At 36.4% G+C, this 14,546-nt stretch overlaps 1 protein-coding gene across 6 annotated transcripts in view; it reads left to right on the top strand.

Moving 5' to 3' along the window:
* The window catches only part of KLHL13 (kelch like family member 13), a 197,648-nt gene that overhangs the window by 136,261 nt on the left and 46,841 nt on the right, over positions 1-14,546 (top strand). The window lies entirely within an intron of this gene.

Raw genomic sequence — 14,546 nt, forward strand, 5'->3', positions numbered from 1 at the left:
GTGAGTTGCCATTTTATTACTTAGTTTTTGCTTTATATGAGGAACGGATGCACAGGGGTATCTGTCTGGTTCTTTGAAAGGCTTTCAACTGCTGAAGAGGTGTGCTTGTGCTCTCAGTCCAAAAGAAGCAATTCCCAGGAACACGAGGGAAAATGACATTTCAGTTAAATCCCATTCTCATTTCATTTTCAGATTATTTTGTATATTCCTTCTTAGAGATGCTTCAGGTTATTCTATCTGGGTGTTAAATTCTGTTTCCTATAAAGTTAAAAATTTAAGTTATGTTTCTAAAAGAAAAAAGGAAAAAATCAGCTCTATTTGTCTCTCTAAAGCTGTATTTGTTAAAAGTGCAAATTAATGAAGGTGACAGGTTAATGGCGCTCCTTCAAATAATTTGAGAAAATGAGATGTGCCTATTGACTTTATGTATCTTAGCTGGTAAGAAATGACCAAAGATTTACCAAAAGCAACTTTATCATCAAAATAAAACACAACAAAACATACACACCTGAGGAAAGTAAAGTCAGTAGGTTATGGTTACTAATGGTTACTAGTTACTAATGGATTCTAGTATTCTTACTGCATTTTACTGTCCAAAAGATCCAATATGCAGCCCCTATTGCAGCTGACTTGTGAGTTTTTAGAGATGGTTAAAATATACTTATATTTTATCAATCCATACTAGCCACAAGCTCAGATACAGCTTAATACAGCATCTTTAATGAATCACTTTCTTTCTTTTAAGTCCTCACCTCTTTGACCTGATGATATGAGTGAGTTGATTTAGATGATAGAAGCCAGAAAATATAGATCTTGCATGTTGGCTCTGATTATTGATAGTACACATATGTAGAATGGAAAAGTGTATTTGAGGAGCTAGTGCTAGCCTGGACTGTTTTGGTATTGTGACAGTCTGTATTATTAAATTGGCCTTAACTTATTTTTATAAATAAATTAATAGGTTACAATATTATATAAATATACACAGAGAAAATACATTAAATATAGGAAAAGAAGACTAGCTTGGGGAGTTTAAATCAATGTTTTAAATAACTTGTTCATTTGCTTGCTGGACCAGAAATAAAGATGCCATGTTTAACATGTTGTTCTCATCAGGGTTTCCTTATATTCCATAACACTTCTACACATAAATGATATTTAAATTGCACAGAGTTTTCACTCAGAAATTATAAAGACTACTTTAGAATACTAGGTCAAGTAACATTGTGTCTGCTTCCAGAATTGGTTGGGCTGGCAAACACAGATTATAGATTAGATGGTTAGTTGTGTCTTTTAGGTCTAAAGTCTTTGCATTGATTTGAAGTATCTAAATTCTGACTCTTTAATAGACTGTGATGTTTAGAATTTACCTGTAAAATTATGTATAAACATTAAAACTACTATCTTGAATATAGAATTCTTCACAGTTAGTATAACCATCTTTTGGTATATTTGCTTGTGTAGCATCAGTATTGGTTTTTAAACCTTTATCACTATTTACTGTGATTTGTCAAATACATACTACATGATTTTCATTGACGACTTGGGTACTTTTTCAAAGACTGAAATTTCAATATAAAATAGTTTTGCTTGTAGTAAAAGTGTGTTGTAGTAATGGAGCAAATATGGAGAAAATATAAAGGCTCCTCCTGGTCTCTTTCTCAACTCAGCTTAGGTGCTGCTGACTTGAACTCTTGCATTGGCATTATTGAGAGGCCAATGCTGTTAGCCACTAGTAAAAGCTACCGTAGAGAATGTTTTACTTACTGCAAACGTTGAACAGAAAAGCTCCCTTCTTCCCCTTGTGGTTTTAAAGTCCAAGCTGGCTTGCTTTCTGCTTGTTTAGAACCTGAATGAGAATTAAAACCTTTCCATATTTTCAAGACTTATTGACGATAAATACTATGTTTCTGATAATATGAAGGAAATAGTTTTTTATATAGTATAAAGTGCTTTTCAAATTGTGTTACAATATGACTCCGGTAAAGTGGAGTACCTTAAAGATGAAAGATTTGGGGAAATTATCTGGAAAATAATCCTTTGGCTTCCAGATAGCTTGATTTCCAAATATTACTTAGTCTTTATTGGATAGATAGTCTTCTTTCAGCTTCAGTTTTGAACACTTGCAAGGGCGGTGTGCCATCCAGGTGGAATTCTGAAGGGACTGTCTTGCTTGAAATCTGAGTGATGTGTTTGTGTTCCACTCTGTTCAACAGAAGGTTGAAGTTCAACCTTAGCCTGAGGGAGGATCTCCTGGTCAGTGTAAACTGAATTAGTAGACTCTGCTCCTGACAGGTGTGAACCATATAAATTAACCTGTCATTTTGCCTAAATTAATAAAGCTGAAAGGGCAGTCACTTCTAAGTGGTTTTCTGGTATTTGGTATTCATTGTTTTCAAACAACAATGGTTCCTTCAGGCTGATGTTATAGGGTTAATGTATTATTAGATTCCAAGGACACAAGGAAATAGAACAGAATTAGCATTAGCGATCTTTTTATCTTTTCTTTAGAAGCACTAAGTCTTGCTAATAATGGTGTGGCAGTAAGGAGGAAGACAATGGGTAAGAATTAACCAGCACAGTGTAACAGTGAATCCTAGCCAGCCAAACAATGGGTGTAGAATGAGTGTTAGCGAATAAGACTTTTCCTCTCTTAGCCAATGCACTTGTGTTCAGTTAGTGTCTTGTTTACAATTATTTTGTTTACTATATAAAATATATTTTAGAGTAAAATAACCAGTAACACTGACTTTCATAGCAATCATTTTCTATCATTTTATCATTAAAATTCAGTATCCAGATTTCCCTAGAAAAGATGGTACTTTACTTGACAATAATTTTTCTAGATTCTTTCATACTATATAAATATTCTTTGTTTGTGGATGACTCACAGGACAGAGAAAATTAAAATATGCATTTTCTAAATTTGACATGTTTTCTATCCCCTAAGATTGTCTTTTTTAATAAAATACAACCTCTAAAATAAAACAACCATAGAAATCTTTTTTATCTAGCCACATACTTCCCAAATTGATATTCTCAAATTAGAAAAGAAAATAATTAAGTATTTTCACAATTACCATATACAGAAACTTTTGTTTGTGTCTGTTTGTTTTTTTACTGCATATGCTCCATCTAATAAAATTATGTGGAGAAATAACAAACAACACCTCAGAGCAATGTAATGTTCATGTGTAACTTTTGTATTAGTAGCATGTTTCTTGAGAATTTCCATTGTCTGAGCTTGCAGGAGGATTAGCTTAAGACTTACTAATGGCAAATCATTGAGATAAAAGTGACCTCAGATGTCATTTAGAGAATCTAAACCCCCTTTAAAGCAAGAATCCTTCCTGTGACACCTCTGAAAGATGCTGATACACATTCTCCTTGATTGCTGTCAGTGACGGAGAGCCCACTACCTCACCAAGGTAGCACCTTTCATTCATGAACAGCTCTTCCTTGCACTGAGCAAAATCAATTCCTCCTATCTTTTATCTCCTCTTCCTAGTGTGGCCTTCTAGAGCTATGGAGAAAAATATTATTTTTTCCATAACATTTAAGCCTGGAAATGTTCTTTCTTTAACCATTACTCATGTGACAGGTTTTCCAGACTTTTCACTCTGCTGGTTGTCCCTCAGCCAACAGTTTTTTATGTTAGTCTTTATACAAGATATTGATTACTTCATCTGAATGAGATGCTCCCCATGTGGTCTGACTAAAGGAAGACACCTCTCTCCTTTCATACAGGCATGATGCTTATCTCAAAGAGCCTGGGATTATATTATTTTTAATCATAGCATTCACCCTGAACCATAGTTAATCAGAGTTTGCAAACTTCTTTTCAGAGTTTACAATGGGTCAGCAATTATTCTCTTGGCTACTTTGAGAAAGTCTGGCATGCGCAAATGAAATTAAAATTTAGTTTTAAAGCCCACTGTTTGTATCTTAAAATATTTTTTTTAATTTTGTTTTTAGGCCCATTGTATGTGTCTTTTGGGGGCTTCCCCAGTTGCTCAGTGGTAAAAAAAAAATCTGCCTCAAATGCAGGAGATGTGAGGGACTCAGGTTTGATCCTTGGGTTGGGAAGATCCCTTGGAGCAGAGAATGGCAGCCCACTCCAGTAATCTTGCCTGTAAACTCCCATGGACAGAAGAGCCTAGTGGGCTACACTCCATGGGGTCCTAAAGGGTCTGACATGACTGAGCACTGAGCATGTATGTGTCTTTAAAAAGATCTCTTAAAAATTATTTAATGTAACTGAAGATTATTAGACACAAGAAATTTGCAAGACAGAAAGCTAGTATTTCTGATGCTTTCAGAAATTTCCAAGAATGTTACTTGTCAATAATTTATCTAGATTCCTTGTATTTTATGTCTAAATAAATGAGCGTTACCTCCAAGTACTGCTCAAAACATTTCCCCAGAGGGAAGAGAGGTGGAAATGCAGATCTTTTATCATCATGGGAAGTCTGAAGTTAATAAGAATTCTAGACATTCTGCTTGAAATTTAGAATATTTAGATGAGACCTAAATAGGGCCAAGTTAGGGGGAAGGAAAAAAAAAAGAACTAAGAGATAGGCAAGTATTTTATTTGTATTAATGGCTTTATTACTTCTGGTGAAAAGTCAGGAATTACAAGCACTGTACATGCTGATATTTTAAATTGAAATAGCAACCACAGTGTACTGCTTTTATTTCCTCAAGGCTGAGAATGAGGTGGTATAAATGTGAGATTCTTGGGCAATCAGTACATAAAGAAGTTACTGAGCAATCTACTTTTGAAAGAGCTCAGTTCTTTTTCAATCACCTGTATATTGAGTTTATGATATTCAGAAGTTATTCACTGCCTGGTATGTGTTAGGAATAACTCTGCTGGGTATTATGGATATAGTCCTTGCAGTTATTCAAAATGACTGTTCTTTATCTTCCATCCTATATTTATAAACAGTTAAATTGCTTAATTTATTTTACTGCTGTGAAAATTCTAAACCAAAACAAGTTTAAATAACATTTTTGTTTACTATACTTTCAGTAATGATAATAATTTAATGATGGTAAAAATACTACAGAGGAGAAATGTGTCTGGGCTAACAGAGGAGATATGAATTGGATATAGATAACATTTTAAAGTGCATATTCCTATTGTGATCATTTCACAATATATACAAATATTGAATCATTATGTGGTATACCTGGAACTAATATAATGTATGTCAGTTATACCCCAGTTTGTAAACAAAAAAGGAAATGCATATTCCATAAGGTGGAAAATGATGTAATTTACGTTTAAACTTGAGAGTCACCTTTTTAAAGAAGAAGAACAAAGTACCATCCTTTAAGTTGGACAGGGCTTAGGTGCTTTATAGCATACAAGTGTATCTATTTTTACCTTTACAAAGCATCAGCAATTTGATCCCAGACTATGTGATGTAATCTTAGTGAAAAATAAAATTATATTATGTTTCCTACTATAGTAAAATATTTTCACTGGCATGACTTACTATGATTAGGGTATATGTTGTTTTTACCCAATTTTATCACATTTATGGTATGGTAAGACAGGAGATAGCCAACTTGTTGTACAATACTTTTTATATGGTTCAGTGGAGAAATGAAATATCTTTCCATAAGAACAATGTAAATAAAAACAACTTTCAGAACTCTTGATCTACCTATATAACAGATGTTATAAATTTCATATGAAATGTATTTATTTCCAGTATTTAAAATGTGCTGGTTTAACATAGTTAAATGTAATACAGTTTATTGAGTTCTAATATTAGAGTACAAGCATTTTGTTAAAACTTCCCAAAGTTTGCTGTCCGGGAAGACACTCCTTTGGGAAAGGTTCCAGGTGTTCTCCTTACTTGTTGCAAGAAGTAAGGCCTTCCTTTTCCAGTAAAAAAAAAAAAAACAAAAAAACAAAAAAAGCCAAGCACTTTGTCAGCTGCCTCCCAAATACTCCAGAAAGGTAAGTCTTCTCCCTGTTTTACACGATGGGCATGGTGGTTCCAAGAAGTTAATTAACTTGGTCAATGTCACACTTCAAGTAAGAGGTGAAGTGAGAATTCAAATGCAGGTCTTGATTTCAATGATCTTGGCTTCTCTAATGCCTTTTTGTTTTCATAGAGTTTTGCTACTTTCATGCCATCTCCTAATTAGGAAATATCTCACTAGGATTCGAAGAACAAAGAAGTGTGACAGATGAGATAAACTTGCTTGAATTGGATGGTGGTATAGGAACAAGATAGCTCTACTTTGTGGTACAGTCAAGGGGTGAAATTACAGGAAAGTAGTGGGGCAATAATCTTTACTTAACTGATATGATACCAGCATTAGCCTCTTATTTCCTATTTCTTTTGAAGTATTGTTCTACTTTCATTGGCCACCCACCTTTTCCCGCCTGGTAATTAGCTGCCATTGACAGTGCTGTAGCTGTTGCACACTGGGCTAAAATCAAGGTGATGGCAGGGCCGTGTTTGCTTCTGATTCTCTAGGGGAGCATGCATTTCCTGCTCATTTGGATCACTGACAGAGTTCAGTTCTTTGCAGCTGTACGACCACCAAGGTCCCCATCTTCTTGCTGGCTGTAATCCAATAGTTGATCTCAGCTTCTAGGGGCCGCCAGCATTCCTTGGCTACTGGCTCCCTTCCTCCATCTTCATTGCCAGCAATGGCAAGAGTCTTTTTCACATCTATCTCTCTCTGACCCTACCTCTTCTGCCTTTCTCTTCCACTTTTAAGGACACATGTGATTAGATTGGAAGATGCAGGGACTCGATTGAGATTTTGGTTTAAAAGCTTTAAATACCGCAGGGGATTTTTTTGTTTGTTTGTTTTGGCCAGGCAGCTCTCTCGGTATGTGAGCTCTTAGTTTCCCAACCAGGGAATCAAACCCACGCCCCCCTGCCCTAGAAGAATGGAATCTTAACCACCAGACTGCCAAGTCCCATGAATACGGTATTTTAGAACAATAAAATTTTGAAAATGAAACATTACAAGAATGACGTATTAGAGTGGCGAGCTCATCTGTTGTTGGCAACTGGGCTAAACTAGTGCCTTGGCCATCACTGTGTCCTTCTTTGCTCCCTCCCCCTCCTTCTTCCCCACTTGAAAGTCTATCACTAAGGATATTTCTACAAATTCTAAATGACCTTTGCTCATTTACAACTTGCCCTGTAACATCTTCTATTTTCACTCTTTGGTTTTGTTTGTTTGGTTGGTTTTAAAAACATAGTGCTTTTCACTGACCCATGAGATCAGAACATGGCATCTTAAAAAGAGCCTAAGTATCTTATTCAGGATTCTTTGAATCTAAGAGCTGGGAGGAACCTTAGAAATCATTCTTTGTCATACCATTGTACCTAGAAAGAGAATGTGATATTTAAGTCTGGTCAGTTTTCCACCATCTGTATACATTTGTATTTGATGATTTAACCCAGTCTTAGTTTATATTTCCTTTTTATTACTTCATCCTGTTTCATCAATTGTATTACAAATTAATGTTAAAAAACAGTTTACTACAAAAACCTCAACTAGATTTCTCTTTATAGATGTGATTATACTAGAGATTTTTCTCTTGTATTGCATTGAGCCGTTTTCCTAATTAACTCACAGTTTGACCTAGCTTTAGTTTCGGTGGACCTGCAGAATATTTGAGGGACTCCCCTGGTGGTCCAGTGGCTAAAACTCGATGCCTCCAGTGCCGGGGGGCCAGGTTTGATCCTTGTTCAGGGAACTAGATCCCACATGCTGCAATTAAAGATCCCACATGCTACAACAAAGATCAGAGATCCTGTATGCTGCAACTAAGTCCTCACACAGGCATGTAAATAAATATTAAAAGAATAATAACATTCTTTAAAAAATCTGAAATACAGTTTTGAAGAGTATATGGATATTTTAGGTTGTAAGTAGATTATCCAATAGACAATTCCTTAGCATCACCAAATTGAAGTCATTTTATTCATTATGAGTATTTTCCCTCAAAGGATGTGTGTGTGCAGTCATTTCTGAATGATTCACAGCTAAACAAAGGTTCATGGAACTGGAACCAAAATTTTCATCTTAAGTAGACCAGTGACCTGGCTCATTAGCATATCTTTTGTAGGCATATTGCTGAAGTATATAGATATAATTAGAGACTTTTTTTCAAATCATGTGATGTACCATCAATCATCATACGTTTGGCTTTCTTTCCTGTAATTATAATTACAGATTATATTTTTGCATAGTGGATATTATTTGACTGCTGATCCAGCCTTGCAGACAGCCTGATCTGGGATGGATAATCCTTTCAAATAAAATAACTAAGGAAATTCGATATTATTTACTTTTTTTAAATTTGGTGCTTATATGCTAAATATGAACTGATACACTTCTGTACCAGGGAGCAAGTATGTAATTAGTTTTGTTACTGTAGCTTATATAAATTATGAAATGTAGAATTTGTTAGTAGATAATGTTGATAATTTATTATTATTTTTATAACATTTAGTCCTTTGCAAAGTAATTCTCTCTTTTACTGTAATCTCTGCAAGCAAGTATCCCACCTGCTCTTTTATACCTGTCTCCCAGTGCAGGGCCTGGCCTGTGTTCAAATGTTGAGTTGGTGAAAGAATTCAGAGAGAGTAATTTTTAGGTCTGTAGCCTTGTGCAAATTATTTCACTTAAAAGTGTGTTGCATATCTTCATTTCATATATAGAGGAATCTAATATATTACAGTCTTATTAGAGAGTAAGTTACAGCTATCTTTCCTATGAAAAGAGCTAATCCAAAATCCTGATTCTGCTCCTTGCTTACTGATGAATACCATGATGCTGGCACAGACTGAAAGTAATTTTAGCAGAAGCAATTTACCAGTGACTAGAATATTTTAGTCATGGTTCATCAAATTGTAATCTGATAAAGAAAGTAAGATTATGATATCTTCCAAGGCAGCAAAGTTGAGATTTATTTGGCTTATTTTCACACGTCCTTTACCATGGTGGGGAAAAGTATTTTAGACAAATTCATGTTTTAAAACTAGTATGGTTGCACCTAAATGATAATGTGTTTTCTGTGTATAGTTTGAAAACAGAAAGGGCTGACTAAGATAAAAAGAAATCTGACTAGGTTTTAGGAGAAATAAACTTAAGATCAATACTCAGAAAATCATGCACATTTACTTATGTTCTGAATTGTTTTATACTTAAAGAGGCTAGACCAAATGTAAAGGTTTAACAGATGATATATATATATATATTTTGGCTGTGTTCCGTGGCTCGTGGGGTTGTAGTTCCTCCACTGGAGATTCAACCTGGGGCCATGGCACTGAGTCCTAACCACTGGGAAATCTGGGAACTCCCAGCAGATATTGAATTTAAATTAACTAACTTTCCCTTCTATCAGAAATATTTTAAATAAATGCTTTTATACATTACTTGGTTAACAATAGAAAAAAACAGCATAGCAGTTACTGACATATGAAAACAACATATTCTAAAGCAAAACAATTGATAGTTTGTGAATAAATTTAATTTTTATTTTCAGTCATTAAATATATATTTGCTTTGAGTTATTTGCCAGAATGTACAACTAGTTAAAGAGGGCTAGTCCAAAAAGCCTGGAATCCAAGAGTGTAAGATTTGACTTTTGTTCAGCAAGCAGAGCGAAGTCATTGAATACTTTTGAGCAAGGAAGTGACTTTCAGAGCTATAAATACAGCCGCAGTATGTGAAGAAGTTGTACTGTAACAAATACGTTAATAACCAAATCCAAGGAAGAAGTAATAGATACCCAAAGTGTGGCAGGGACAGTGAGGGTGGAGAGGTGGTGAAAGATAGATGCATACTAGAGAGACACTTAGTAGTACTTTGTCAGTTGCCTGGATATAGGAGATGGGAGAGAACCAGGAGTCAAAGATGACTGAAATATTTTGATGATAACACTTTTAGAATCCAGAATATCCTATCTATGTCTCTCTTGAATGCATGACATCTAGATACATTTGAGATTCCTAAACTTTCTTCTGACTGACTAAGCTTCCAGGAATGATCATTAAGAACTATGTAGTCAAATTTTTCCATTGAGAGTATCTTTAAATAAGCCAATTTTCTCCTTAAAGCATGATCTATAAAAATACTAGCTTTTGAACATTTAAAAATGAATTATTGCTTCAAGAAATAGCTTGTTATAGACGGGGTGATTTGAGGGGGAATAGCATTTAGGCTAGCATTTTCCAACTAGCTGAGCAAACTTGACACCTTGACCCTGTTCTCTTCATCTACTTGGTGATTCTTCTTCACCTCCTTCTCACCTGTAATTTGAGAGTCAGAAATTATAAATTGGGGTATGAAACATTAGTTTAAAGGACAGTATGGAAGGAAGGAAAGGAAGGGAATGCTTCTTTCTTGCTTAATATCCTTCAGTTATATATGTCACAAACAGTTTGAGGCAGTACTTCATTACAGCTTCACAATTCATAGATTGCTTCAGCAAGACACATACACACATGGTCTGAAAATGCTCCAGTTGGCTTCTATTTCAGAATTCCCACTTAGTTGACTGGGAAATGTGAGTGTTGGATGCCTACGGTCATACTGCTTAAAGGATATGGTCTGCCTTGACCCTTTTTGAGTTCCACCCAAGAACACAAACTCTTTAAGCCAGAGACCATTATGTTCCTAAAAAGAAACACCTTACCCCCGAAGTGGCAAACTCCTCAATGAATTATAATTTGCTTCTACTCTCTTAAAAAAATAACCAGTCTGCCTTCCAGGAAGTCGTTACCAGTTTTATTAAGAATACTTAATATTTGGGGTAAACAAATATAGTCATGGTACATAAATACTTCATTCAAAAGACTCCTTCCTGCACAGTGGACAAAATCTTATGAAAGTATTTTTATAGAGCAATTTTTGTTACTCACATTAATAGAGCTGTCTGTAGTTAGATCATGAAATTGCATTGTGATGTTGAATGCAGATGACCAATACAGTGATCTTAGTTAAAATAGTTTTCTAGGACTGTAGTCAAGTGGAGGTTCTGGATGGCATTTCAGGAGAAAAATCAAGCCATTTCCGCATTTCTTCTCTTAGAATATGCTTGAATGTGTAGATAGGTGAGTGGGCTGTGACAATAAGGTTTTTTCATCTTCTAACAACCTAAGAACTTAAGGTCAGGAATAACTGGTTATGTTTCTTTATGGTAAGCATTGTACAAGATGGATAACAAAGTCTTATAGCAAAGTTTAATTTAAAAAGCCTTAATGATGAGACTTCCCTGGTAGTCCAGTAGTTAAGACTTTGCTTCCAATACAAAGGGGATGGATTCCATCCCTGTTTGAGGAACTATGATTCCACATGCTGCAGGGCTCGACCAAAAAACAAACAAACAAAAACGGGGACTCCCCTGGTGGTCCAGTGGCTAGGACTGCACTCCCAATGCAGAGTACCCGGGTCCGATGCCTGGTCAGGGAACTAGGTCCCTCCCACGTGCCACAACTAGGACCTGGGGCAGCCAAATAAATATTCTAAAAACAAACAACAAAACGAAAGAAAAACTTTAATGGTGAAGCAAATATGTACAAAATGGAAAATAATTCCAATATGAAAACTTGTACTAATATTACTTTTTGCTTCTCTAAGCTTCATATCTGAGACAGGCTTGGGAGAACTATTCTTAGTGTGATTCCCAGACTCTTGGGGTTAAGACTTTATCTTCTGATTTCTCTTTTTGTATTACCTTTTCTCTTAAAAATATTGGCTGTCATAATAAAACATCGATTTGATGAAATCATATTAAACATTTAAATGATTGATTTGATATATTCATTGAAATAATTAGGGGTGCCTCTAGGTCATTGCAAAATCAAGAATGAGATTCGTTACGTTTATTATAGTCTTTGAAGATAGAATCAGTGGGACTCATAGAGCTGCCAATTGTAATTCTTAAAACATGAAGTGCAGTTGGCTATTACTTTTAGGTTGGAAAGTCTTACTCCTTGTTGTTATTATCATGTTTCCTTTTAAAAGAGCAATAAACATTCCCTTAAGACATGGTCATGAATTATTGACTTCATGAAGTTGAATATAACTAGGAAATTCAGAAAAGACAGAAATGGATTGGATTTTTACCACTTGATTAATGATTCCTCCTGTTCCCAGAGAGATTTGTCTCAGTGATTTCTAATTGGTTTTGAGCTTGTGGAATCTGCCTTTATAATAAACTCTAAAATTGCATAACTTGGATATTTGAATATTTCATAAACTGAAATTTTAGGCAGGTAAAAGCCCAAGTCTTTAATAATACGGTTTTCCCTTGAAACGCACCGTAGCACCATAGTCAAATTTCAAAGTTAGTGAGTTACAGATAATAGGAGTAAAATGACACCTTGGTTAATAAATCCTCTGGGAGCAAAACGCTCCTTTATAGAAAGGTGGCCGGGGTGTCAGAGTTCTCGTTCCAGTTTCTTTTTTGGGGGATTGAAGAAGGAGAAGGCATGCTCCTGGCCTCAGGTATAGCTCAACTTCTTCATAGCTGGGCTGGTGCTGGCTGTAGTGGGGTAGGGAGCATCCTTTTAGAGGGTTGTAACTCTCTCTTCTGAGTGCTGGGAAGGAAACTGTTGACTGTGATGGGAGTCTGTGCTGTTCACCTGAACTGTGTGTCCATGTTGCTGTCTGCCTCCCACCAGCACCACTTGTGTACTCTCTCACCTTATATGGCTTCTTAAGGCAGGGCAGTTTTGACTGAGACTTCACTTTTTTAGGTAGTAGATACAGAATCGGCATTTAGAATTCATTTATTAAAAAGTAGTGTGGTTGATTTACAATGTTATATTAGTTTCAAGTAGAACTCATTCTTTTGCTTATTCTTTTTGTTTCTACTTCTGTCTGTCTATCCATCTATCTGCTGCTGCTGCTGCTGCTAAGTCGCTTCAGTCGTGTCCGACTCTGTGCGACCGCATAGACGGCAGCCCACCAGGCTCCCCCGTCCCTGGGATTCTCCAGGCAAGAACACTGGAGTGGGTTGCCATTTCCTTCTCCAATGCACGAAAGTGAAAAGTGAAAGTCAAGTTGCTCAGTCATGTCCGACTCTTAGCGACCCCATGGACTGCAGCCTACCAGGCTCCTCCACCCAGGGGATTTTCCAGGCAAGAGGACTAGAATTGGGTGCCATTGCCTTCTCCATCCATCTATCTACCATCTATTTATTTAACTACCCATTGGGGCTTCCCTGATGGCTCAACTGGTAAAGAATCCGCCTGCAGTGTGGGAGACCTGGGTTCGATCCCTGGGTTGGGAGGACCCCCTGGAGGAGGGAATGGCTACCCACTCCACTATTCTGGCCAGGGGAGTTCCATGGACTGTATAGTCCATGGGGTTGCAAAGAGTCGGACACGGCTTAGCGACTTTCACTTTCTATCTATATCTTTCATCCGAATATGATGAGAAATTTATATAAACCAAGCTTCCAAACAGTAGAATTTTCTAGTCTAGGTGCATGAGACTTGATGTAGTTTAATTGATATATGGATTTTAAAAGATGAAGGAAGACTTAAGTTTTGAAATATAGAGGGAGCAAACATTAAATTGACAGTGCCCTGGTGGCTCAGATGGTAAAGCATCTGCCTCCAATGCGGAGACCCAGTTTCGATCCCTGGGTCGGGAAGATCCCCTGGAGAAGGAAATGGCAACCTACTCCAGTATTCATGCCTGGAAAATCCCATGGACTGAGGAGCCTGGTGGGCTACAGCCCATGGGGTCGCAAAAAGTAGGACACGACTGCACAACTTCACTTCAAGAACAGGACTGAGATATTCAATGCCAATGCTTTATGGTTTGGATAATTTACTTTCATCAAGTTAGAGTAGAATATCATTTGTCATCCCATTTGTTTAGCCCAATTCCCTCATCTGTGTCATAGTGCTATTTCTGTGATGGCTATTGGATGGCTTTGGAATTCAGAATCTGTTCTTTTAGATATTCGTATCAGTAATGTTGAGTTCTTCTTAAATTTGATCTGAGTTATATCCTAGGATATGCTCCCTCCCAACCCCAGATGTGTTGGGAGAATGGCATGTAGAGGTTTTTAACTATTGGTATGGTTGTTACGGAGGTAGTGGTAAAAGTGAGTAATTTTAGCCTGAACTAATTCAGCCAACAAATTGGTTCCCTGTAACAGAACGATCCTCATGTCTATAAATTAAACATTGGAATGTCCATCTTGAGGCTTCATGGCCTATACTCTCTGCTCTTTGTTTTTTAGGCTTGGTGTGGTGAGAACAATGTGGGCTGTGGAATCAGATTCAAGTTCAAATCAGTTACCAGATTCATCATGAGGCCTTAAACTCACTGAGCTTCAGTTTCCTGTCTTTAAAATGGGATTGTTACGAGGATTAAGCAGCACAGAGAACATGTTTGGCACACTGCCTAGTACACAGCAGGTGCTGGGTAGACGATCTTATTCGTATGTTAAAACTGACATCAGTTATTTATTAGTGTGATTTTATTTTAAATGTGACATACATTTGCATATAAAGAAACTTCTTTACTTTGGAAAATCA

This window comes from Bos indicus x Bos taurus, chromosome X, assembly GCF_003369695.1.
Source record: "Bos indicus x Bos taurus breed Angus x Brahman F1 hybrid chromosome X, Bos_hybrid_MaternalHap_v2.0, whole genome shotgun sequence".
Classification (NCBI taxonomy): Eukaryota; Metazoa; Chordata; class Mammalia; order Artiodactyla; family Bovidae; genus Bos; species Bos indicus x Bos taurus.